The sequence below is a fragment of the Notamacropus eugenii genome, chromosome 2, assembly GCF_028372415.1.
Source record: "Notamacropus eugenii isolate mMacEug1 chromosome 2, mMacEug1.pri_v2, whole genome shotgun sequence".
Classification (NCBI taxonomy): Eukaryota; Metazoa; Chordata; class Mammalia; order Diprotodontia; family Macropodidae; genus Notamacropus; species Notamacropus eugenii.
Window position 1 is genome coordinate 462,498,273 of NC_092873.1, and position 27,903 is coordinate 462,526,175.

General features: G+C 41.6%; 1 protein-coding gene across 9 annotated transcripts in view; it reads left to right on the forward strand.

Annotated features, from left to right (window-relative positions):
• RGS8 (regulator of G protein signaling 8) overlaps positions 1–27,903 on the forward strand; it is a 221,617-nt gene that overhangs the window by 91,680 nt on the left and 102,034 nt on the right. For 2 of the 9 annotated variants that reach the window (XM_072648452.1, XM_072648454.1), the window contains exon 3: positions 8,503–8,807. The exons of the other annotated variants lie outside the window; for them this stretch is intronic. The gene's annotated coding sequence lies outside the window, so the exon portion shown is untranslated. The remainder of the gene's footprint in view (positions 1–8,502; positions 8,808–27,903) is intronic. 9 annotated transcript variants of the gene reach the window in all.

The window sequence follows — 27,903 nt, forward strand, 5'->3', positions numbered from 1 at the left end:
TATACATGGGTATAGAGGTCTGTTTTAGGCCTTTTCCTTTTTTTTAGTGACCTATGAAGAGGGAGAGTGTTCCAGGCATAGAAGATAGCTACTGAAAATGGACAGAGTTAGGAGAGGAAGTGTCTTGTGCAAGGAACAGCAGGAAGTCACTGGATTGGAGAGTATGTGGGAGTGAGTAAGATGTAAGAAGACTGGAAAGATAGGAACTGGAAAGTTCCAGCTCCTCCTGGAAAGTGTCCAATTTCTTACTCTCTCACCATTCTCCATATCCAATCTATTGTTGGCTCCCGTTGAGTCTACCTTTGCAATGTCTCTCATATATGTTCCCTTCTCTCCTCTGACTGCCACCAGCCTGGTACAGGCCTTTATCATCTTACATTTGGACTGTTCCAGCAGCCTCCTGCTGGATCTCCCTGTCTTCTGTCTCTCTCACCTCCAGTCCATCTTCTGCTCAGCTGTCAAGCCTATCTTCCTAAAGCACAAGTTTGACATGTCATTTTCTGCCAGGCCTAGAGGCCTGAGGGCTACCCGAGTCTTCCCTTACCTCTATCGGAGGTCTTCGGCTGGCCAAACCGGATGCTCGTATGAGAGAAAGGACGTTCCAGAGTCGAACAAGGGTTGAGCTTTATTTCAGGGTCTAGTTACAAATGCAGGGGAATTCTTCCTTAGGAGGGAGAGAGAAAGATCTCCCAAGGAGGCAAAGATCTTACAATAAGAGATTGGAAGTAGAAGTGTAAGTGGGGAGAGAGGGAGGGGAGAGAAGAGAGAGGAAAAGCGGAGCCTTCTGTCCTCACACGTGGCCCCTCCGCCCAAGAGAACTTTCAGGCTTTCCTGATCCTACTTAAGCTCTCCAGCCGCATAGTTTGCATCTGAATACCGTGCTGTTAGGTGTGCCCAGATCCGGGACAATCTCGAGGGCGGGGAGAGCTCTCTCCCATCACGTCTCTCACGGGAAGAGGCGGAAATACACGAGATAGCTCGGTTCACCTTGATTCCCAGTCGTTTCCTGGGGGGGCCTCGTGAGAACTCTAAGATTTAGAAGTTCCCACCTTTACCCGCCTGAGACTGTCCACATGGAATTGAGCTTCCATCCCCAGCATCTCCTAGTCAATAAATCCCTACAAGCTGCTTCCTATTACCTCCAGGATCAAAAATAAAAAGGTTTGGTATTTAAAGCCTTTCATAATCTGACCCCTTCCAGTCTTCTTTTATCTTAGTCACCCCCCATATACTGTGCTACCTGCTGACATTGGCCTCCTTGCTCTTCCTTTCACAAGGCACTTCTCCCAATTCTGTCCACTTCCAATAGTTGTCTTCTATGTCTAGAACTCTGTATTTCTTCGTAGAGATGAAAGTTGAATGTGTGGGAGCTAATTAGATCATTAAGAGAAAAAAGAGGGCCCAGCACAGAACCCTGGGACATACCCATGCATAGAAAATGTAGGAAGAAGTTAATGAGCCAGCAAAGGATGGAGGAATGAGTGACAGTAAGATAAAAGGAGAACCAGGAGAGAGCATTGTCTGCCATAAAAACTTGGGGAATGAATGTCCAGGGTGATCAACAGTATCAAATATTGCAGAGAATATTCAAGAAAGATGGAGATGGAGATAAGGCCAATAGATATGGAAGTCAATAAGTTATATGTTAAGAATGTAATGAATAATTTTGATTGAAAGATGGGATTGGATGTCAGATTGTAAGAGGCTGAGAACTGAGTAGAAGCAGAAAATGTGGATGATGGCAGCAATTCAGGGGTTTAGACTGACTAGTTTTGAATGGAAATAGGTCAAAGGGTCAAAAGATTTGAGCATTGAGGACAGGGTATATTTGAACTGGTTACAGTCAAAATTGAGAAGCAAGAAAATGAAGAGCATGGAGGTGTGTGAGTGGAGGTCAGGTGAGGATGAGGAATACCTTTGGAAAGAGTGAATGGCACAGGGAAAAATGGAAAGATAGGAACTTATGACCACATGGAGGACTCTCAGAGCACTTTTATTAGGTCAGATCAAGGTTATGACCATTCCTGTGTGTGGTTGAGGTGAAATAATAAGAATTTATATGGTACCAACTATGTGCAAGGCACAGTGCTAAATGTTCTTGTGTTTTATAAATATTGTCTCATTTGATCTTTATTACAACTTTCTGAGAAAATTTTAAAAAGAGTTTTAACAACTTTTTTTTACAGTTGAGGAAACTGAGGCAAAGAGAAGTTAAGTGACTTGCCATGATCTCCCAGCTAGTAAATGTTTGAGGCCAATTTGAACCCACTCCATGTCCAGTGCTGCCTCCATTGCACTGCCAGCTGCCTCTAAAGGTGTACATACGTCTTCACCTTTCTTAATCACAACTAGATGTTTCTGTTCTCTTCTCTTCTCAGCTGTCCTCAGCATACAAAAAAGGCTGCACCATTGCTGTCCCTTTTCCCTCACCAGACACACTCATTGCCATCCATCTCCTTCCATCATATGCCTATAATTCAATCATCCCATATTACATTCTCATAAGAATCAAAGTTCTGGGAACTTCTTCAACCACCAATCATATTCGTTTCCTCTTCCAATCCATCTTACACATGGTCTCATGCCAATCTGAAAACATCCCTTTGCATATACTCCTTCCCCTTCCTCAAAAACCTCAATAACTGCCCCCCTCCTTGGGTAATCAAATACCTTAGCCTGGCATTCAAAGACTTTCCATAGTCTAGCTTTTACCTGCCTCTCCAAATTTCCTTCCAGTTTTTCCCTATTCAGATCCTCCACTTTTGCTCCTTGAACATGCATATTCATACACCTATTTATATGACTACATGAAGCTATATGTATTGTATGAGGTAGCAGGGAAGAAAATGAGATAAAGGAGCATGCTCTCAGGGGTGGCTTAGCTCTGCCTGAGAACTTTTCTCTGGGAGTCCAGTTTGGAGGGTGGAGTAGCATCATTGGTAGGGAAGAAAATGGTGGAGAATGAAGAAACATGGGACCAGGGACTTCAGAGTTCTAGAAATGTGAGTTGTCATACAAAATGAGCTGTCCTTAGTTCCGAGTGCAATGCTGTAACCAAAGAAGGCACTCTAAGTTTTGATAACATTGGTGATGCACTACAAGAATTGAAATAAAAGATCATAAAACTTTAAAGTCTCTGGTTAACAAGAGAATTCCAAAATACTCCATTTTATATATTCTGGTTAGTAGAAGATTTACTGTATTAAAACTACATGACACAAAAGACAGAAATGATGTGGTAGCACACTAAATAGTCTACTTTCTGAACTTCTATAAAATGTTGAAAGAAGTATGAGGTTTATACAGTAACTTAGATTTATATATGGTTGTAGTATTCTTGCTGGAGGTTCCTTCAATTTGGTTTTTTTTTTCCATTTTGGGTCTGTACTCCTAAAAATACAGTTTACAAGTGTCTGTATTAATGTGCTTATCATTAATAGTCAGCTAGGAGACATAGTTAGCTCAAACAAAAACATTTACTAAGATAACATTGTATGAACAATAATAAAATATCCCCCTACCCAATAAGCCTGGGGTGTAATCTCCCACAAATATATCTATATCTATCTATATCTATATCTATATCTATATCTATATCTATATCTATATCTATATCTATCTATCTATCTATCTATCTATCTATCTATCTATCTATCTATCTATCTATCTATCTATCTACCTATCACTAATTTACATAGGTGACTCAATGGATAGAGCATTGAGCCAGGAGTCAGGAAGACCTGAGTTCAAATCTAACATCAGGCAGTTACAAGCTGTGTGACCCTGGACAAGTAACTTAACTCTGTTTGCCTTAATCCACTAGAGAAGGAAATAGCAGTCCACTCCAGTATCTTTACCAAGAAAACCCCACGGACAGTCTACAAAGTCACAAAGAATTGGATATGACTGAATGACTAAACAACATATAGAATGTACTAGTTGATTGGTACACACTTAGGGAACGCTCTATGGCCAGGACGACTCACATCTGGCTCTACAGGGCCATCAAGGCCTCATACTGATCCCCATGGGTGCAGTGTTTCTCTGGACCTGTACCTCTCTGCATATCAATTCCCAGTCACCAGGCTCTCCTCTTAGCTTACAGAGGGTCATGTTCCTCAAAGTTGTCCCCTGCATCAACACTCATCTGGCTCCTTAGATTGTGTAGCTGACTTTTTAAAGGGACATCAGGGATTATTGGCCAGCTAATGGTTTCATTGCCCTTTAACTCCATCTATTTTATTGGACAACTTTTCACACCTCAAAAAAGGGGTAATTTGGTGTAGGTACTTATTAATTCCTTATTGTCTCTGTTGCCTGTACCTTCTGTGTGATTGATTCATCATTTGAGCTAGGGAGAACTTGGTTGATCAAGGTTATCTTGTGATTCTGATTTTATAGATGATGAAAATGAGACACAGAGAGATTAAATCGCTTGTCCATGGTCATATAGATAGTCAAAACCAGAGCTAGAATTTAAATCCAAGTGTCTTGATTATACAACCAGCATTCTTGATACTACTCCTACTTTGGATTTGAGTTTGAGCAAAGAGATGGTGTTGCTTTTGTCTCTTCTATTTAAGATACCCAGCACAAAATATGTCATCAGGATTGATGGAGACATATGGCATTTCCATTAAAAAAGTGTCAGTGTACTTCAAAACTTCACGTTTTGATATTTCAATAATTCATAATTCAATAAATGAGAGATATTCAAACCTGGGTCCTCCTGGGAACCAAGATTCTGACAGCTTATGTGTGTCAAATGAGGAGCCATGAGGCTTTCTGGGTCCAGAACCCATATTCGCAGACAGCATAGTACGCTCTGAATCTCTGTTTCCCTAGCACAAAAAGAATTACAGAAGTGATATGGTCCAGCTAATTTAATTCTGCTTGTATGAACCAAACAACTAAATAATAGTTAGATTGTCATTTCCCAGTGGTGTGCTGATAAATATTTAAACAACCAGCTCTATGAAAAAAATACATGACATACTTTGTTTAATCTGTATTATTAATATTTTCTCTCTCTTTTAAAAGTCTAGAAATCAACAAAACAATAAATCAGTCGCTGATTTGAATGTTTGCCAGTTTTTAAGGTGTAAAAATGCTCACTCTGAAAATTTAACAATAAGCTCTTTTGAGGTGGTTCAAGCTGGCTCCAGCACACTCCTGCCCTTTCTCTTGTTATATGTGTAGTCAAAATGGCCATTTCCTGTTAATAAAACACTTTAAGAAAGAAATTATTAAGACTGTTATTTATATATTAAACAGAAGAACTTTATTCTTAACCTCCATCAACTCATGCCAAGAGCAATACATTTAGCATTGACCTTTCACAGAGACTTTCTCACCTTTGCTTGCTTCCTGGAAAGTGACAAAATCTTTTGATCATAACCAGGCTTTGTGCAACCTCCTGTCATCTGGGGGCACAGATGGATGGGCTATGCTCAGGCTCAGGGCAAAACAAAAGGTAGCCAGAAATGGAATCTTAGCCAACCTGTTTCCAAGACAACCAAAAAGCAGCAAAGGCGAAATTTAAGATGCCCCAGACAACCAGGCTTTTTGAACTAAAGACTATGGATCATCATCAGTTCTATCTGATCTCTACAGAAGTTTCTGCTGATTCATGGTAGGACTCTTGAGGTGTGACATACAGACACAAGTGACCTTAAAATTGTCTAATTTGGGAGAGTGAAAAGAGAGAAGTCACTATCTTGTGGACATTTAATGGGTTTGAGAGTAATAAAAAGATGCAAGGTGACAGGGCTTGTTTCTATCTTGCCTGTTGCTTTGTACATAATTTATCACCTTTCTGGCTTCCTTTAAATCCCAACCAAGATCCCATCTTTTACTGGAAGCCTTCCCTGATCCCTCTTAGACCTAGGAAAGAGCTTAAAAAGGTCAAGGTCTTCCACTGCATCCTGGGCTGTCATCAGTTATCCTGACCTAACTGATGGCAGTTATCCTGCCACTGGACTCCGATGACCCTGGGAGGAGAAAGTGGAGCTGATTACTGCACAGTTCTGCCTCACTTAAATCCAATTCACTTGCAAGTCAAGACAACACCTTTATGATGCCATTGGTCCTCTTCCAGAATGAAGGACAAGGAACAATCCCTGACCCCTCTTAATTCTAATGCCTTCCCTCTGTAATTATTCCTGTTGATCCTGTCTATAGTTTATTTGTACATCTTTAGTTTCATGCTTTCTCCCCCATTAGATTATAAGCTCTTTGAGGGCAGGGTCTGTTTTTTGCTTCTTCTTTTTTTTTTTTTTAACATTTAGTACAGTGCCTCACTGTGGTTTATTCCTATGTCTATTGAATAAACAACTGGTTTCTACTTCTTCCTCTGGGTGCAGTAATCCTATCAAAACCACCATCTCCTCTGGAAAAGCAATTGACTGCCCAACAGTCAACTCCCCTGTGACTTCCAGACCAAACCTCACCTTCCTTGGACAGTAAACGTTGTTGTTGTTCAGTTGTTTCAATGATGTCTGACTCTTTGCAGCTCCATTTGGGATTTTCTTGGCAAAGATACTGGAGGAGTTTGCCTTCTCCAGCTCATATTAAAGAAAGTGAGGCAGACAGGGTTCCATGACTTGCCCATGGCCACACAACTAGAAAGCTAGTAAGGTGAGACTGGACCTCAGAAAGATGAGTCTTCCTGACTTCAGGCTTAGTGCTCCATCCACTTCACTTCTTAACTGCCCCCAAATTTATTAAGTGCTTACTGAGTGAAGGGATTACAAAAACAAAACGCATCAAAGGAAGCTGAAAAGGTAGGGGTGGAGAAGGTACTCAGTGATGGAGAGTTCCAAAGAAGCCCCAAAGCAGTGTAGCTGGTGACAAATGTGGAGAAAATGGTGCTGAACCTCCTCCTTTAGTAGAAAAATGTATTTTCTCTCCCAATAGAATGTAATCTCCATGAGGGCGAGTGCTGTTTCCTTTCTGTATTTGTATCCCCAGGGTTTGGCGCAGTGACTGGTATATACTAGGTCCTTAGTAAATGAGTTTTCCTGTTAGTGTTCTTGGCAATTAGGAGCAGCCTGGGGGGCTGAAGTGGGTAGAACATTGAACCTGGAGTCACAAAGACCTGAATTCAGATCAGCCCTCAGATACTCACTAGCTCTGTGACCCAAGGCAAATCACTTAACCTTTGTGCCTCAGTTTCCTCATCTGTAAAATGGGGATGATAATAATAGTACCTATCTCCCAGGGTTGTTGTGAGGATCTAATGAGATAATATTTGTAAAGTGCTTAGCACAGTCCCTAGCACATGCTAAGTGCTATATAAATGTTTATTAATATTAGCTGGAAGAAAAAAGGATTTTTAGATCAGCACAGGGTAGGGCTGGCAATTCTTTCTGAGTATTTTTGGTGCCTCCTCTGCAAGGTGGGATATTTATAGAGAGGAATACATACTTTTCCCTGTTAAATAGGGTTATTGTTGTTTAGTCATGCTTGACTCTTTGTGACAAAGTCCATGGGGTTTTATTAACAGATACTGGAGTGGTTTGCGATTTACTTCTCAAGTAGATTAAAGCAAAAAGAGGTTAAGTGACTTGCCCAGAGTCATACAGCTATTAAGTGTCTGAGGTCAAATTTGAACTCAGATTTTCTGACTCCAGGCCTGGTGCTCTATCCACCTCACCATCTAGCTGCCCCCTAAATAGGGTTAGCTTAGGCTAATGAATGTGGTCTTCTTCTGGTACAATCTGGCTACCCTACCCAAAAGTATTGCCTTAGTAAGAGGCCTCTCAGCATTGGCAATTTACCACTAGTGGGTCATTCCTTTGGGTTAAAAGGCTGTCTTTTCTGCCATCACTTTTTAATATAGTCTCCAGAAAATGTAACAGATGAAGTCTACAACATTCAGTATGAATGAGTTTATTTTCCCTGATAGAAGTATGTAGCTGGTAATCTCCACGGGAGGACTGAAAGTGCTTTTCCTTATGTAATCATGGGAATGGGTCATAAGGGCTCAGTCCTTAGAACATGTTAGATGAGTTATATAGATCATGCACAATATTGCCTGCATAGCTCCATCCAACTCCTAGAGGCTTGGGAAGGCTATTTATGGCCATTAGAGTCTGGTGCTATGAGATAATGAAGACTTCTCAAAGCCCACAATTCCACAATTTGTAATAATAATAATAATAATAATAATAATAAATTGTTTCCTCATCTGTAAAATGGGATAATAATAGCACCTACCTCCTAGCATTGCTGTGAGGGTCAAATAAGGTAATATTCGTAAAGCACCTAACACAAGGCCTGGCACAGAGTAAACAATATACAAAAATGTTAGCTATTATTATTGTAAAAGAATTTGCATATTCCTTCCTTGGATCTTTTGACACAACTGAAAAAGACGGCTGTGAGCCTTAAAGTTGGGGAAAGAAGCTGGCCATTCCCACCCCCCACTCCCGTTGGCAATTGCCCAGTATCTCTAAGAGCATTGGTGCCATTTCTTTTGTATTCATTCTTTCCTGATCATAGGTGAATGAAATTCCTGAGATGGGAGAGCTTAGGTGACCTATGAGACCAAGAAATTCATCAAAGCCGTCAGAGGTTCTAACAGCAGCTGATGCCAAGTCTAGTGAGGAGCCAGTGTAGCAGTTGAGTGACCTGCTTGACCCAAACCAGCAGAAGATTGACCCATCAGCTGAGATAAGCTCACCCTGTAAGGAGGCCATCCAGCTGAGCAAGGGAGTGATTCATCCATCACAAATGCCTCCCCCCAAGCCAGCTCAGTGGAGATTCTCTGAAGGGAGAGAAGGACAAGAAGGGCCAGGAGTCATGAGGTATCCTAAGTGATAATGTTTTCTCTACATGTGTCCCTGAAAAAGTGCTCCTCCCCAGGGACCTTGTGTGTGTGTGTACAAGGGGAGAAGGTATTCTCTGCTCTGAGAGACTGATTTGTAGCCAGTAGTCTTTCTATATCTTCTAAGAAAAGATCCCTCTGTGATTGGTGTCAGCTGGTTACTTGATACAGAGGAGCACACTCTATGGGGGATTCCCCTGAGGTTTAACCGTAGAGCCCTGAGGGGAGCTGTAGTGAGTCACCCTCTGGGAGAGAGAGAGAGAGAGAGAGAGAGAGCACAACAGAGAGAGATACACACAGAGAGAGACAGACAGAAGAGAGACAGAGAGAGAGAGAACCACACTTATAATAGCCCTATGAGTCAGGCAATTTGAGTATTTGTCCTTATTTTAAAAAGGATACAACTGACGGAAGAGCTGACTTGCCTGTCCACATAACTAACGGTACAACCAGGATTCAAGACCATTTCTGTGCTTTACCTCTTAAGAAGTGGGACATTTACAGGGAAAAAGGAAAGCCATCACTAGCACATGGCAAATGGGGATTTGTCCCAGAATGTTGATACAGGGGCAGGGGCTGGGTGGAGGTTGGATGGAAATTTGCTTCTTTCCATTACCATATAGTTCTCTGCTGTCCAGTGCTGACATGCTGTATTGCTACCCTGGGCCTTCATACTCACCCCAAAAGGTCCTGTCACTGTGACATCAGTCTTGCATGACCTATCTTTCCTCCCAATCCCTGGGGTGAGGGTTCTCCTATCCAGTGGTCAGAAGAGCCTCTGGGTTGCTTCCTCCTTCTCAAACTTCCCCCAGGCCTTCTAGCTTCATTATTTTAGTTCCAAGTAGAATATTCCTAATTAAGACTTAGAAAAAGGTCCCTAAAAGGAAAGGTTAAACCTGTGAAGAAATGTCCCTAGGAGTTGAGGAGAAATTTTATGTCACCAAACTCCACTTGTAGCATCCTAAAGCCTTGAATAGCTTTAGACTTTTCCCTCTTCCTAGCACTTGTCCTGGCAAACCCTCCTTCCCTTAGTTCAACTGAGATAAGGCCAGAATTAAAAAGCTTTACTAAACATCAAGGTTGAAAGAGTAAAAGAAAACAAAATCAGAGATGATCCTCTTCAGTAGGCCTTGAGATGTTCTCTTGTGTAACCCTGTCTGGCTGTCTATGAGCTTCATCCAAGCCTTGGACCCCTGCTCCTCCTCCCCCATTTCCAACCTTCCTAACTTGGGAAGGTGGGGGGAGCCTCCTTCCCTCCTATTGCCTTTTTCCAGAACAGAGGAGTAGATCAGTATCTGAAACTTTTACACCTTTGAAAGGATTGGTTTGCATGCTTATGATTTGCATAGACATTCTCCCTCTCATTTGGGGCAAGAAAAGAAAAAGGAAAAGACAAGAACCAGAAAAAAACCCCATTTTCTCACAGAGGTTAATTTCCTGATTTCCCAATCTCATTGCTGTGCTTGGATTCTTCCTAATTATTCTGGCTTCTTTTGACCCTGACTTCCAAGGTCAGGAAACATTTTTTCCTTTGATTTATTTCTTTCTCTTTCTTTCTTTCTTTCTTTCTTTCTTTCTTTCTTTCTTTCTTTCTTTCCTTCCTTCCTTCCTTCCTTCCTTCCTTCCTTCCTTCCTTCCTTCCTTCCTTCCTTCCTTCCTTCCTTCTTTCCTTCCTTCCTTCCTTCCTTCCTTCCTTCCTTCCTTCCTTCCTTCTTTCTTTCTTTCTTTCTTTCTTTTCTTTCTTCCTTCCCTCCCTCCCTCCCTCCCTCCCTCCTTCCTTCCTTCCTTCCTTCCTTCCTTCCTTCCTTCCTTCCTTCCTTCCTTCCTTCCTTCCTTCCTTCCTTCCTTCCTTCCTTCCTTCCTTCCTTCCTCTCTTTCTCTCCCTCCCTTCTCTTCTTCTTCTTCTTCTGTTTGTTCCCTTTTCTAGCAGGATGTTTGCCTAAACAAGGTCTGCCAAACCCAGGCCCAGTTATTTTTAGTCTCTCCTTGGCATACGTGCACTGGGGAAGTGTGATCTTCTCATGCACCCTTGCTACAGATGAGCGTTTGATTGGCAAGCTCAGAAATGTTCATTGTGTTTAAATTATAAACTCCCTGCAAGCACAAGGAACCTTTTGTGGGCTTTTAAACTGCATGTCAATATGTGTTCTGGTAGAGTTATAATTGCCTGTTATTTCATAGGTTTCTGAATTAAATATTCATTCAACAAAAGCTGAAAATGGTATTAAATCTAAATCTATAATACTTTAATATGCAAAAATTACTAACCAGTGTGTTAATGGACCTTTATCAGTGTTCAACTTATAAAAGCACAGAGGACAATGAATCTTATGGCAGCTCTTTGTTTTTAAGCCATTAAGATACAGAATAATCCCCATTTTCATAGAACAATGAGATTTTATGTAACAGAGAGTCAGTAACTGATAATGCAAAATTGTATAAAATCACTTTAATTCTGAGCATGGCTATGACTTTCCTAAGGGAAAAAAAGGAGACTTTTCTCCATTTTTGTTGAGTTAGTAACTAGACAGCTGGGGGGATACCCCACTACACAGATTCTAGGACTAGAGCTGCTTGTTGCTGTTGGTGGAAGGGTGGGGAGTGGGAGACTGGCAAAAATCTCTTCTGGGAGGCAGGCAGGCCAGCTGGTAGACCTCACTAATTCATTGTGCTACCGATTTCTGCTGATGGGATTCAAGTAAAGAAGGGTGACCATGAATGACAGAATCACAGATTTTTTTCCATTGAACAAAGATTTATTTTCTTTCCCTTACATTTCCCTCCCCCAATGGGAAAAAATCCTTCCAAGAAATATGCTTAGTTAAGCAAGACAAATGCCCACATTGTGTGTGTGTGTGTGTGTATGTGTGTGTGTGCACTGAAGTTGTTGTCATTTTTCAGTTGTGTCTGCATTGTTGTTGACTCCTTTTTTCAGTTGTGTTTGGGGTTTTCTGGGCAAAGACACTGGAGGGGTTTGCTATTTCCTTCTCCAACTTATTTTACGGATGAGGCAACTGAGGAAAACAGGGTTAAGTGACCTGCCCAGGGTCACATAGCGTAAGTATTTAGACCAGGTTTGCTTAGGCTTGGCACCCTATGTACTGTGCCACCTAGCCTCCTTATATACATATGTGTGTATGCATATATACACACATATACATACATGTATGTTTATACACACATATATACATATGAATGTATGCACACATATCAGCCTGGATCTGTCACTTCTCTGACAGAAAGTAGGTAGCCTGTTTCCCATCAAAGCTCCTGTAGAATAGTGGCTAGTATTTACATTGATCAGAGTTCTTAAGTCTTTAGAAATTACCTGGTTTCACTCATTTTTCCTTACATCTGTTCATACAGACCATCCCATTAGAACTAGGAAGGATCAGAGAAAGTCACCTAGACATAGAAGACACAAATGAAGCACAGATGAAGCAGCTAGTCTGAGGTCATACAGAGCTGGGATTTGACAGATGAATCATTGTCACTATTATCAACAATTCAGGTACAAAATGTGGAATCCTGGACTTTTAGAACTGAAAAGAGACCTGAGTAATTACTACCTTGCCTCCCCTTTTATAATTTGGAAGCATGAAGCCTGGTGGGGATGTTAATTGACTGGACTAAGGTCTTTAATCTCCTCCTCCCAAAAAGAAATTTGGTGTTTAAATATAGGAATTAACATTTTTAAAAAATGTTTGTTAAGACCAAGAATTTATTTCCTTGGTGTGTGTGCCATGTGGGCTCATCTGTCTGTCTCTCTAGCCTATATTTACATTTCTGTTCTCAAAGCACATAATCATCAGGCATGAATTTTCCAGACATTGTTTCATATACAGTTCCCTTCTCCTTTACTTCTATATCTATTCACCTAAGAAATGTGTATGTGATGGCATGTACTTTTGGGAGGAAGCCTGGTACTGTTTCCAATATATGACTGACCTCCACCATTTTCTCATCCTAGTTCCCTTTTTAAGGTCTCAAGAAATTATGGTGATTATATACTAGAGAAGTATTGAGCTAAATGGTTGGCTGGGAATCTGTTTACCCATGGACACCTAAATTCCACAATCATAACAAAAAATACCAGTCACAGAAGAGGACCTCATATACTTCCATTTTCTTTCTTTTGTTTTTGTCCAGACCTGTGATTTTACTGGTATTGGGAATTCACAGTGAGGGATTTCCTTTTCCAGTGCAAGTAGTCACTTTCTGTGTCTTAGAGCATTGGGCTAGATAAACTCAAGTAGAAATGGGGCCACTAAACCAGGCCACACGTGGGAGTGGTGCAACCTCATGCTTGACATTTTCGACCTAGAGTACTGAGAAGTAAAGTGATTTATCTAGGGTCATACATCCCATACATGTGAGAGGTAGAATCTGAACCCAGGTGTTTCTTACTCCAAGCCCAGCTCTCTATTTACCCCACTATCCCATTACATTTCAACTTTCCAAACAGTGTATTCTTGTCTTCATTCAACGCAGATTCCTGGGGGGGAGTGGGGGATAGGCATCAGTCAGAATAAGCTAGCAGCATACTCATTTTCTCTGATGTGGTAGGTAGTACTTGGTAGATTCTGCTCTTCTTGTCTTTGCTTTTTAAAAACTTTCTTCAACTGTCAGAAGTAGCATCATAAAAAGAGAAGTAGAAATGAATCTTCTGCATGGAAAGCTATTATCATTCTCCTCTTCCTTCTGTAGCGAAAAACTGTTTCTTTTGCTTTTTTTAATAGGCCATCCTTCTATGTAAATGGAGAACAGGGGAACCTTAGGATAAAAATGCTCATTCTCCAACTTGTCCATTTGGTATCCTTTTTTCGATATCCTATTTTCAGAATGAGGGCACTGTGGACAGAACATGGGACCTGGACTCTGCAAGATCTGAGTTCCAATCTAGCCTCCGACACTTCCTAGCTGTGTGATCTCAGTCAAGTCACTTAACCTGTGTTTGCCTCAGTTTCCTCATCTACCAAATGAAGATAATAATAGCATTTACCTCCTAGGATTATTGTGAGGATAAAACACGATATTTGTAAAATGCTTTGCAAACCTTAAAGTATTATATGAATGCCAGTTATTTGTTACAGCAAATAGGAACTCTGGGGGCAGGACTCAGGGTCAGTCCTACGGGAAGAGATCTGGGATGTTACTGCTGGGCAGGCCACAGGCAGAAGGAGCAGGTTGGGATACAAGATGCTCATTCGGGGTGCCTGAAGATCTTGGGACTTCTCATTGGCCAGCAGGCAGCAGACTTCAACTTTATCACACTATCACTGGCTTTTCTGTGAGCCCTGGACTCATGCCATCCTACTTAGCCAGAGGCAGGTGAGGCAGAGGCCTGTTTCTAAGTAATGACATCAAAGTCAACTTAGAAACAGGGCCAATAAATAGTATATAAGGACATAAGGATCCCTGTGAGCTGCACATTGATTTAGAAAACCACAAATTACCATAATCTATGTTTTATTGTATTTTTTGGTTAAATAGTTCCAATCGTATTTTAGTCTGATTCCTGTACAAGGGAGTGTCTGGGATCATGTTTAACACTTCTGTTCCATAGAGCATGGTCCAAATCCCTGGGAGGAAGAGGAAGGCAGAAGGTGGGGGAAGGTGTAGTGTCAGCTCCTGGGAAAGGGTTTCCCCAATGCGTATGTGGGGATGGAATTAGGTAAGGGAGGGGGGAAGTCAGGTGGAGAGGAATCAGATATGCCAAAGCCCTAGGAAACATTAATTGGTAGAATGAGAAATGCTGCGATCGCCCATATCTGGGGTACGTCCAAATAAAACCTCAAAAACCTTGAGGATTTTCCTATTGCCTCTAAAATAAGATATGAACTTCTTTGCCTGGCATTTCAGGCTTTCTACAGTCTGGCTTATACTTCCTCCTGCTTCCATGCCTGGAAGATACTTCATCCCCATTTCTAACTATTGAAATTTCTCTGTCCTTTCAAGGTTCAACTTAGGTACCATATCTTCCATGAAGCCTTCCCTGACTTCTCCAGTTTCTCAAGTTTTTTTTTAATGTAACCTGAACTAGACATAAGATAGGTATTGTATTGTGAGCTTTTGAGAGCAAGGATTGTCTTTTGCCTTTCTTTGCATTCCCAGCATGTAGCACAGTGCTTGGCACATAGTAGGTGCCTCAGAAATGTTTACTGACTTGACTGAAAAGCATCAGTCTTTCTTCCATTTTGAAACTTTTTATTGGGACCATATAAAAGGAGAGAGTGAGATCGAGAGTTAGAGGAAGAGAGAGAAAGGAGGAAGAAAACAGGAGAGGGAAGGAGGAAGAGGGAGAGAGAAAGAGAGAGATAAAAACAGAGAGGAGAGGGAAGAGAGAAAGAGACAGAAATAGAGAGACAGAGAAAGAGAGAGACAGAGAGAGATAGAGAGACAGACAGAGACAGAGAGTTCAAGGTTGTGGGATGATGTACTTTAAACAAGTCCTTATGCTATGGCTGCATAGATGACTATGTTAGAAGAAAATAAAGTGAGAGATAGCCAGGGTTTTTTATTTTTTTATCAGAGCAGAGATTCTGGGGAATCTGTTGCATCAGACTGTGCTGAAAATTAATTGGTCTTAGGTGCAGAATCCATGAAAAGTCTAGAGAACGATGAGTCTGAGTCACAAGGCTGGTGACAGCAATGTCCTTGAATATACCCTCTAAGCCCTTCCTTAGTCTTTCAAAAGTGCCTATGTCAGAGATCATGGAACAGCATGGGGAACAATATATCTTATCTTATCCGAAGGCATCAAGCTCTAGAATATCGTACAGCCTCTTACATGAGATCTGTAATCTCCCAAAGAATTTGACCAAATCATTCCATGTGGAAAAAAGCAGATGAATGAAAACTGCCTACTAGACAGCCTAAGACATAAAGTTGGGCGGATAACATGTCCATGTCATTTCTTGGCCATCATTTCTAGACCATGCTATCTGTACTCTGGCCGTCAGCCTCATCTTTCCCCCTCCACCTGGAGTTTGGCCTCGGGGTTTTGGTAGGTGAACTTTCACCTTATATTGCCCAGAACCAGATGCCATGTCACTTCCTGGCCACCATTTTCAAACAATGTCACTGTCCACATATACTGACCCTGCCTTCCCTCCTCCCCCCACCCCCCAATTTGAATGTAAACTCCTTGAGGGTGGAAGCTTTCCTGCTTTCTGGTGTTTGAATCTCCAGTGTAATAGCATAGTGCCTGACACACATAGTAAGTAACTTGATTAAAGTTATTTTGTGTCTCTGTCTCATGATGGGCAGAACCTATAGATAGGACAATCAACTGGGACCAAAACTGAACAGAATGTGAGTGGGAATTTGATCACTTTAAAAAATTATTCTAAGCTTCTCCCTACAACAAAGGCCTTCTTTCTTAACAGCGATATTCTTCCAGTGATTCATAGGATTTTTGATTTAGAGCTGAAAGGGAGGTCATCTAATCTAACCCCCTCTTTTCACACCTGAAGGAGATTAGGGATAAATACCCAAGGTTACACAGGTATTCGGTAGCAGACTTAGGACCCAAACCAAGGTCATCTGACTCCAAATACAGGATTTTCCCCCCTTAGGGTAACACTCTGGTGTTGTACAGCTTCAGGACATACCTACAGTGCTATGAAATGCTTTACCATTGTTATCTCATTTGATCCTTAAAACAAACCTGGGAGATAAGTACTTTTATTATTACCCCCATTTTATAGCTGAATAAACTGAGGCAAGCACAGGTTAAGTGACCTGCCCAGAATCACTCAGCTTGTAAGTTACCTTTCAAGTTATCTGAGGCAGGATTCCAACTCAGGTCTTCCTGACTTCAAGTTCAACACTCTACTGCACTACCTTGCTGCCTTTTCAATAAAGAATTTTGTAAGAACATAAAAGATACCATCTGAATCATGTTGGGAAAAGGAGACAGGCTGGTCAGGAGTAATTGATGGACAGTTCTTGAACTCTATTGTATCCTTTCCCTCAGTCAGTCAACTAGTATATATTAAGCTCCTATGGTATGCCAGGAGGGAGAGTTATGCGTACAGTGCATAGAGTGTTGGGCCTAAAGTCAGGGAAACCTGAGTTCAAATCCTGCCTCAGACACTTAGTAGCAGTGTGACCCTGGGGAAGTCATTTAGCCTTTTTTGTCTCGGTTTCCTCATCTGTAAAATGAGCTGGAAAAGGAAATGGCAAACCACTCCAGTATCTTTGCCAAGAAAACCCCAAATGGAGTTACAAAGAGTCAGACCAGACTGAAAAATGACTGAACAACAGCAAAATGTACCAGGAACTACCTTAGCCCTTGGGGATACAAAGAAATGCAGGAAAGAGTCCCTGCTCTTGAGAAACTCATGTCTAATGGGGGAGACAATGCAAAAACCTATGTACAAAAAGATATTTGTTGTTGTTTAGTCATGTCTGATTCTTCATGACCCCGTTTGGAGTTTTCTTGGCAAAGATACTGGAGGGGTTTACCATTTCTTTCTCTATTGGATCCATTTTGTCAGGCAATCAGAGCAAGAGTGACTTGCCCAGGGTCACAGCTGGGGAGTGTCTGAGGCAGGATTTGAACTCAGGTCTTCCTGACTCTGGATCCAATGCTCTACCCACTGAATTACCAGCTGCTTCACAAAAAAGGTATACAGAAGGTAAAACTGGAGATAATCAATAGAAGGAAGGCATTATCATTAAGGTGTATTGGGGAAGTCTTCTTGTAGAAGGTAAGATTTTGGCTAAACTTGAAGGAAATTAGGGAAGATGAGGAGGTAGAGATGAGGAGAGAGCATTCCAGGCATGGAGGATAGTCAGTGACAACCCTAGGAGTTGGGAGTGTCTTGTACAAGGAAGAACAAATAGGTCAATGTCACTGCAATGCAGCGTATGTACAAGAAAGTAAGGTGTCAGAAGACTGGAAGGGCCAGGTTATGAAGAACTTTGAAAGCCAAACATAGGTTTTATGTTTGATTCTAGTGGCAATAAGGAGCCATTGGAGTGTATTGAATAGGAGGAGTGGTTTAGTCAGTTTTGTGCTTCAGGTGAATCTCTTTGTTGGCTGAATGGAAGATGGACTGAAGTGGGGAGAGACTTAAGGCAGAGAGGCCATCTAGGAGGTGATTTCAGTAGTCCAGGTATGAGGTGATGTGGGCCTGCACCAGGCTAATGGCAGTGTCGGAAGAGAGAAAGGAGCATATATGAGATTCAAGGAAGGTAAAATTGACAGGACTTGGCAACAGATTGGAGATGGGGCAGGGGATGAGGAAGACTGATGAGTAGAGAATGACACTTAAGATTAGGAGCCTGGGTGACTGGGAAGATAGTGGTGCCCTCAATAGAAATTGTTGTTTGTCCTTAGTTCTCCAAGAACTTGCAAGTGAATTGGATTTAAGTGAGGGAGAACTGTGCAAAGTCATCAGCCTCGTTTTCTCCTCTGTAACCTTCTGAGTCCAGTGGCGAAATATAGATCAGGATGACTGGAGATGGCCCCCTCAATAGAAATAAAGAGGTTAGGAAGAAGAGAGGACTTAGGCAGTGGTGGTGGTGGTGGTGGAGATGTGGGTGGGGAGGATGATGGTGGAGATGAAGTAGAAGGTGTGGAGGAGGGCAGGGGAAGAAAATAATGAGTTCAGTTTTGGACATGTTCAGTTTAAGATATCTAAGGTGCATCCGATTTGGTATGTCTCATATGCCACTTGGAGACTGGAGGTCAAGACAGAGAACAGGGCTGCATAAATAAATCTAAGAATTCTCTGCATAGAGATGATAATTAATATAGAAGGAGAAGAGAAGAGGGCTGAGGACAGAGCCTTGGGGGATCTAGAGAAAGGACCAGAACACTCTGGGTAGACTCCCTGTAAAGAAAGTCAAGGATAGGAGTTACATAAGACAAGAACAAGTGTCTGGTGTGGATGAGATCACAAATCCATTTTCTCCAAGGCCTTACACAATGCCTTGCATGTTTTAGAATTGATTTGTATTGAATTGACTAGGTCTGGGATTCTGCTAGTCTGAGATCCTGCTTGGGATCATTTCTTTATACCATTTTTTCCCCTTCAACCCAGCTTTCCAACAGGTTAGGGCATGTGTGGTGGTAATGGTGATGGGAGGAATGGAAGAGATAGCCTTCCAGGGAGACACAATGATTACCTTTTGACCTTGTACCTGGTCCTGAAATTGCAGGATGTTATTATCAAAAGCAGTGCCCTTTGGAATGTAAACCTGAGAAAACACTGGTTTAAAATATGGGCCCTAGTGATTTGTTGCTTTCTTTTTCTGTTTGTAAAGGGTGGTACAGGAGGCAACACAAGTTGCTTTACCCTGTTAGAACCTATTAGACTCAGACTGAACCAAGATCCAAACAACCAGATGAAAGGTGAAAACAATGTCAGATGTTGGGATGTTTTGCAATAGCTGGGTATTTCATTACTGTAGATTAAGTGTCAGGGTCAGGGGGCTTAATCAAACTACTTTTGTTTTGTAATACTAATGATTTATTTGTGCTTTTACCATCTAAAATCTTAGCTTCTTTTTTTAACATTTAATTTTTATTGTTTTTAATTACATGTAAACAAAAAATTATTGACATTCTTGTAAAAAATTTTGAGTTCCATCAAAATTTTAAAAAATGAATGTTAAAAATTGTCTTTGCATTTGATTGGGGAAAAAAAAGTACTGTAAAAAAGAAAAGAAAAGAAGAACTTAGAATATCAAAGAGTTTCTATAATAGTAACCCCAAGTTCAATTCCTTCCAAGGAGAGCTAATAGGCTATTTGATTTCATTATGTAGTTCTGTATCTGATTGGGGTTCCTATGACTCCTTTGTATCTTTTACATTGTGTGTGTGTATGTGTGTGTGTGTGTGTGTGTGTGTGTGTGTGTGTGTGTGTGTGTGTGTACGTGTGAAACAAAGGCTTTCTGATAATAAAAATAAATTAATTTTGAATCCCATATTCTTTTTCTCTCTCCCTTTTCCTTTCCCTGAGAAGGCAAGCAATTTGAAATTGATAAAAATCTTTGCTTCTCTTAAAAAAGATGTATTAATTTGATTACTTATTCTTATAAAAATAATACTTAACATTTATACAGAGCTTACTATGTGCCAGGTATTGAGCTAAGCACTTTACAATTATTATCTCATTTGATCTTCATAATAACCCTGGGAGGTAGGTGCTACTTTTTATTCCCTTTTTACAGATGAGGAAACTGAGGCAAATATAGGTGAAGTGATTTGCCCAGGGTCACACAGCTAGTAAGCATCTGAGGCTGGATTTGAATTCAGACCTTCCCCAGCTCTGGGTCTGGTACTCCCTGCACTATGGCACCACTTAGCTTGTCTTCTTATGAACAAAGGTATTCTATGAAATGAGTGGAAGAGGAAATACTGGACAGAAGTATGTTCAGTGAGCCCAGCTTTGGCTGCTCCTATCTAAAAGATGGATGGAATCTTTTCATTTCTTAACCAGATGATTGGTGTTTTGCTGAAGCAGCCACTGTATGAAACTAGGAGGAAGGAACTTTGGGGAAAACAGTCACTGGGAGAAAGACTTGATATAGACACCACCTGCAAGCTGAATCACCCATGCGGAACCTTTTATATGACAAATGATCCCCAAATGCTTGGCAACTCCATGTAATCTGGGGAAGCAGGGAACTTTCTTTGAGAAGGAAAGTGGGCCAGTTCTAAGGGGCCTGAGTTTTACCCTCAATTCTGACACTGGCTCATTTTGTAACCACGGAGAAGTCCCTTTGATCATGTCTGGGTGTGCAAAATAGTTTGAACTGACCCTGTCAGAACTATAGAGTTCAACCAGATGCCAGCCCATTTTGGCCAACAAGGGGATAAATAACTGAATGCCCTGAAATGTTGATTTTTAACGAGTTGTTTTAAAGCACCAACTAAAGAAGTGGTACCTCAGCTTCTTTATTTTAACATCCAGCTGCTTCCTTCTCTTCCTCTCTTCCTCCCTTCAAGGAGTTTCAGAGGGAGAGAAGCAGATGGGCTTCCCTGATGGGTCCCTAATGCTGTGGCCTCTTTAGTGATGGCAGGAAGACTACAGCAGTAGTTATCCATCTAGAGAGGAGCCTCAGTCAAAAATAATCAAGCCTAGTCCAGGTGGTCCGGGGCCCTTATTTTCCTTCCATGCGGGGGGTGGGGGATCATCTTACATATCCCCTGGGATGGGCACAGACTGTTTTGGAGGCCAATGCACTAGTGACTAGTCTAAACATAGTTGTTTGTCTTCATCTTTTGGAGCCATCTCTAGCCTCTCCTTACCTTACAGGAAGGTAGTATAAGGTAAAGTCTGTAGATTGTTCAGAAAAATACTATATAAATAGATGTTATTTTCATTCTGGAGATTTAACTTTCTCTGAAGGACTGAGTCCTTTTTAATTGCTCATTTTAAAAAAGGAATTTGAGATCGCCATGGCTACCATGGAGGGACAGGGAAATAAAGCAAAATTAAAAAAAGCTCTTCAGTTGGAATACTTCAAAGAATATTGCTTATTGTACAATTCACATACTTAAAAGGAGGCAAAATTTGTTGAAAGAGATACTCTTTGATGTTGAAGATGTTCTTCAAATGATGTGCCAAAGCTGGGACATTTTATGTACCACCCTAATTAGAGAATCTGGTGTGGGTCTCTAGAGGTGAGAGGTAGGGTTGCAGTGGGCCTGTGGTGAGGGGAGGTGTGGGCAGAGAGGAAGTGTGGAAACCTGGCACTCCTCCTCCAACATGTTGGCATCCTAGGATGGGGCTTCTACTGGCTCTGAACTAGTTAAAGCAGTCATTTTAGGTTGTGGCTGGGGAGGGTATGGAGCATCCTAAGATAACAGATTATTAAGCACTAGAGAAAATAATTTGGTACTTTGACAAAATTCAGATGGAACGGGATGTGGTTCATTTAAATGGTTTTTAGGGGAGATCTTGGAGTCCAGTGGCCAATTGAATGGTGCCTTTCACTCTCCTAACATATCTGTGTCCTGGGGAGAGTTAAGACTGCTCAGTAATTGTGTAAGTTTAAATTGTGGGTCTTTGAACAAACGTTTCAGGAAGGACCACTTCTTTTCATGGTCTCTTCTCATCTCTTCTAATGCCAATGAAACTAGGGCTGAGGTTATACATTTCAGCTTTCTAGCCCAAAGAGGCTAGAAAAACTAGCATCCTTTTCGGAAACTACAGAAAATTCTGTGAAATAGCTTCCTGAGAAACTCTTGAGAACCAAGTAATAAATACTGGGATTGTAGAGAGCAAAAGGTGGACCTTAGACAAGCCACTTAGCCTTTCCAGGCCTCATTTTCCTGATCCACAGAATTAGGAGGTGCTTTAGTTAAATGATCTCCATCTTTAAAAGCCTTTGATCCAAAAACCTTGGGGAAAATCCCTAGAAAAACTGGGTCAAGTTTTTTTTGTTTGTTTAGGTGACATTTATAGGTGCAGAGATCTCAGTTTGCATTTGGGGTCATCACAGTTTTGATGGGTAGGTAGACCAGAGGGTCAGCAAATTCTTGGCTGCTAAATATACCGACTCTCAGATGATGGGACTGGGATGGGTAGGGCTGTAGTGAAGTCAGGTTATAGGTAGATGGACCAAGACAGGGTCAAAGTTACTTTAGACTTGACTCCCGAACAGTTTACAGAGTAGTAGGAAAGGGCCAGGCTCTGGAAGTATTACTAAAATCCATCTACATCCCCTATTAATATGCCCCTTTGTACCTTCCTGAAATCTTCTATGACATGGGTATTTTTCCCTCTTCTCCAGATCCATATGCTCTGTACCATTCTTACTCCCAGCTGACTGCTAACTAGTCCCTGATAATTGATAACTGAAGAACTAGTTGATAACTAAGGGGTTAACTGATAACTGAAGCTTGTACATATTTAAGTTATGAATCTTCTCAGTAGTGTTTGCATTTTAAAAGGGGTACTTCTGAAGACCAAAAAGCCTTTGAGAACAAAAGAATCCACTTATCATGGGGGAGTGGCAAGCAGTTGAGGCTGGCATGTAGTGTGATTACTCAGATCATACCAGGTAGGTGACCACTTACTCTACCTACTTATAAAGCTAAGTTTATGGTGTCCTATTACCAGAAGAAAGTGATAGATGTGGTCGCTTGAGGGGTGGGGAAACCATACACATCATTCTTGACTCATCACCAGTTCATTTCCAGCCTCTAATGCATTTGGAGTTTATGTTGAAATCATTACGACTTGGGATTGGGGAAGGGCTTGACTCTGTTTCATCTGTCTCCTTGGTCCACCTTTCTCACCCAGGAATTTTATATAAAGGGATTCTACTTCCATTGTGTTCACAGCTGCAGCTGTTGCTTTCACTCTTAGTTCTTCCACACCCGCCCACTTTCATCCTGTTCTTTAATGGAAGCATTTGCTTCCTTTTGCTGGTGGCTGCTCCCTCTCCTCTGCCATTACCTAAATTGTACTTTGGGGAAGAGGTGGGGAAAATCAGCACTGGGACTGCATTTCAAGAATGCAATGCCAGCAGATTTTTTCCCCCAGAGGAAATTTAACTTTGTTGATTGGGGGGGGGGGGGGGGCGGTCAGAAAAAGGGGAAGAATGAGAACTAGGGGAAAATCAGTTTGCTTTCATCTGTCTGGCCTCTCTGTCCTGTTCCTCTTTGCTGACGGGAGAAAGGTAACCTCGTTCTTTGAAGAGAGATAGCTTGTCAGAGCTTCCTGTTCCAGCTCAGCAGATGAGTGCCAAGTCACTGACACGTGTAGGTACTGCCCTCCCTAGAAACATTAGGACAGACACGAAACTCTGCCACCAGGCTTGTGGATTCAATCCCTGGGTCCCCAAGGTGGTCTGGTGTGAGGGGGCACAGTGATGACAAATGGAACTTATAACAAAAGCTTTTTTAATTTAAAAATGTTTTTAAATCTTATTATTTTATTTATCTTTTTTTAAAATTAAAACTGTTTTCAGGCCTTTGGTGTTTATGTCACAATCATTTTCCATCCATCCCTTCCATATTGAATCCTCCCGTAGGACAAAAATCCCCACAAAACATCCAGTACAAAGATGATATCCAACAGCATAGATGGTATTCTCTCCTAGGTGATCTCTGCCCACCTTTATTTCATAAGGGAGGAGGTATGTTTCGTTTTCTCTTTGAGGGACCTTTTACTGGTTTTTCTCATTACTTAGCATTCAAGTTCACTTAAGTAATCTGTTCATTTCCATTGTGGTCATGGTGTAGATTATCCTTTTCACTTTTTCAGTTCTCCTGGCTTCCTTCAAATCTCACCTAAAATCCTACCTTCTGTGAGAAGGCTTTCCCAATCCCCCTTGATGCTAATGCTTTCCCTCTGTTGATTACTTCCAATTTATCCTGCACATACCTTGCTTGTACATAGTTTGTGTGTTATCTCCCCTTTAGATTGAAAGATCCTTGAGGGCAGGAACTATCTTTTGCCTTTTTTTTTTTGATATTCCCAGTGGTTAGCATAATGACTGGCACAGAGAAGATGCTTAATATTTGACTTGAAATAAAATCTTTCTACAGATCTCTGAATTCTTTTCACATTCATCATTTCTTACTGCACAATAATACTGCATTACTTTGATATACTATAGTTTTTTTTCCGTCACTCCCCTATCTATGGGTGCTCACTTTGTTTCTAATTATTCGTCTCTATAGAAAGCAGTGCTATGACTATTTGGGTGTATATTTATTGTATATTTAGTGTGTATTTGCCCCTGTCTATATGACCAGTAGTGGAATTTCTGGGTTAGAAAATATGGATGGTTTAGTTCAGAGATGGGGAACCTGCGGCTACATGAATCCAAATTTGCAAAGCAAATCCCCCTAAGAAAAGAATTTGTTCTATAAAACTTGGACTCAGTCATATAAGTCTGCCCCAAGGACCTAGAAGGCCACATGTGGCCTTGAAGTTGCAGGTTCCTCACCCCTGGTTTAGGTGCTTTTCTTGCATAATTTCAAGTGGATACCTAGTGCCCCTTTCCGGACCACCCCCCCCTCCCAGGAGGTGATGGCGAGTGTGAATTTCTTGTCATGGCCAGAGGCCTTTAGGTGGAGGAGTGTATGTGTGCTTCATGTCTTTTCATGAATTTCACGTCTAGTCTTTCAGTGACCTCCTCTGCAAGTTTTTTGGAGAACCAAAGAATAAAGGGAAAAAAAGAGTAAAGGAGTGGAAGGCAGTGGTGTCTGTGTCTGTGTGGAAGGGGCATTATGAATCCCTAAAGTTTTTCCACTTGAGTGGGAAGTGGGAAGACAGAGAAAAGAGGGAGGAGGGATTAGTGAAAATGATAGGATTATAGATGTTCAGCTGACACTTGGAGAAGCTGAGAAAAAATAGAAAAAATGGGAAATGATGAGTAGAAAACTCAGTGATTGAGTTAATGAGATTAATTCATTAATAAGATCCTTGATGCAGAGCTAGAAGGAATCTTAGAGGTTATCCAGTCTACTCTACTCTCCTCATTTTGTAGATGAGGCAACGACACACAGAGAGGGAAAGAGAGAAAAACAAAGGAAGAGAAAGAAAGAGGGTGGGAGAGAGACATAGAGAGAGACGGAGACAGAGAGAGAGACAGAGACAGAAACAGAGAGGGATGAAGCCAGAGATGGCACTACCATTCTTTGCAGATTTGAGAAGCAGTGAACCATGCACCCCAAATAAGACTTTGAGCCAGGGTCTCTTTCAGGGAAAACTAGAACTATAAGTGATTGATTTTTTAATATACATTTGGGCATTAACAGTTGATGATTAAAAATTTTATATTTTGTGTCCCTTTTAAAAAAAAATAAACAACTTTATTCTGTAATGTAATGAACTGTGTGCCTGTAAGAGAGGAATGGGACTAAGTATATTGATAGTTACCCTGTGTTTCCTAGGTGGATGTGATGACTCAAAAAAGCAAAATAATTCCCCAGAGTATACTTGAGCCCACTCTGGTAGGACAGTGTCTCTGACGCAACTCAAGGAGAGTATGAGGAAACAGAGGGAAAGGATTTTCTTGTCAGTAATTTTTTCCCTCAAATTCCCCATCCTCCCCTCGACTTGGCTGCCTGCTGTTCAGAAGTACCACATGGTAACTGTCAGTCTATAAGCAGATGCTGGGCCCAGAGAGTATTCCCTTATGTATTCAGAGGTCAAAAGCTTATGAACATACTCAGAGAGAAAATGCTTCCTGGAGTGTGGAGGGAGAAGCTTCTGGGCCCTGAGACCCATCTCATTCTGGGGAGGGGGTGTCTCCGTCCTGCATGACTAGCCAGGCCCTCTCAGGGCATTGGGGTTCTCACAGGGCTGTGAATGCCTCTGGGCTGAAGGACACAAGTAGCTGTTGTCTCAGTGTGAGCCTGCCCAGCAGCGGGAACAAGAAAGAAACTGCGTGATATGTCGAGCTAAAATCATCTTGCCCTGATTTCTGCAGCTGAAAGCAAAACACCAACAAAGGCCATGGATATTAGCCTGTCCTTTTACGGATGCCCCTTGTCTGAGCTATTGTTTAGCCTCAGGCAGGGCAGCCCAAGAGGGCCTCTGCAGAGCCAACAGCCTAGTGCCAAAAGGCTGCTGGGACGCTGGCTTCTTACTTTGTGGTGTCATCATCCCTTCCTTCAGGACTCGCCTGGCCTGGGTTCTCTGCCTTTCCATCCCATTGTTAGGTGGGAGATAAGAGCCATGAGGATCTGGGTGGTGTGGTGCAATGGGATGGGCACAAGTGACGCATCCCACTATTATATAGATAAAGACAATGGAGAGAAATAGCCTACTGAAGAAGTTGGGCCTCGCTTAGAGAGTATTGGGCATTTTCCTAGGATTTCTGACTGTGAGTTCCTTCAGGCCAGCAACAGTCTTTTGCCTTTTTGTATTCTCAGCACCTAGCATTTTATCTGGCATATAGCACGCAATTAATAAATGTTTCTTGATTTTTTTTACAGGCACAGTAAACGAACTGGCAGTAGGCTACCTGGCTAGTGGCCTAGCCACATTAGAGCAAAGGGTTTCCTCTATGGAGGTCAATTGACCTTGATTTAGAATGATGGTGGTGCAATACTTCAAGAGAGTGAGAGATAGAGAGAAGAAGAGAGGGATGAAGAGTCAGGTTGAATTCTCCAGGCTTCCTGCAGGGAGGATTTCTGGCCACACATAGGATTATTGTCCCCATGAAGCTTGACAGTTGTTTTAAATCCCAGCTCCAGTTGGCACTGATTAGACATTTCAATCTTCTTAGAAGCCTGGAAGAATCAAAGTTTGGCTTTAGTTCCTAATGAGCAGGAGACCGTATCTCTTGATATGGAGCCAGCCTTGAATAAAATAGTGAAGTAGCTAAAGTTTGCCTTTGGTGTGTTGGCCAACCTATGGTGCACCTTTTCCCTTGCAGTTATCCAGGGTCTTTATATTCTCCTTCCCTCATCCAAACTTACTTTCTATTTTTTTTTTTTATTTAGCTTTTAACATTCATTTTCACAAAATTTTGGGTTACAAATTTTCTCCCCTTTTCTCCCCTCCCCCCCCAAACGCCAAGCATTCTAATTGCCCCTATGACCAATCTGCTCTCTCTTCTATCATCCCTCTCTGCCCTTGTCTCTGTCTTCTCTTTTGTCCTGTAGGGCCAGATAGCTTTCTATACCCCTTTACCTGTATTTCTTATTTCCTAGTGGTAAGAACATTACAGTTGATCCTAACACTTTGAGTTCCCACTTCTTTAGCTCCCTCCCTCTCCACCCCTTCCCTTTGGAAGGCAAGCAATTCAATATAGGCCAAATCTGTGTAGTTTTGCAAATGACTTCCATAATAGTTGTGTTGTATAGGACTAACTATATTTCCTCTTCAATTCACTCTGTGCACTCTGTCTCTATGTGTGTGTGCGTGTGTGCATGTGTGTGTGTGTAATCCCACCCAGTACCCAGATACTGAAATGTTTCAAGAGTTACAAATATTGTCTTTCCATGTAGGAATGTAAACAGTTCAACTTTAGTAAGTCCCTTATGACTTCTCTTTGCTGTTCACCTTTTCATGCTTCTCTTCATTCTTGTGTTTGGAAGTCAAATTTTCTTTTCAGCTCTGGTCTTTTCATCAAGAATGCTTGAAAATCCTCTA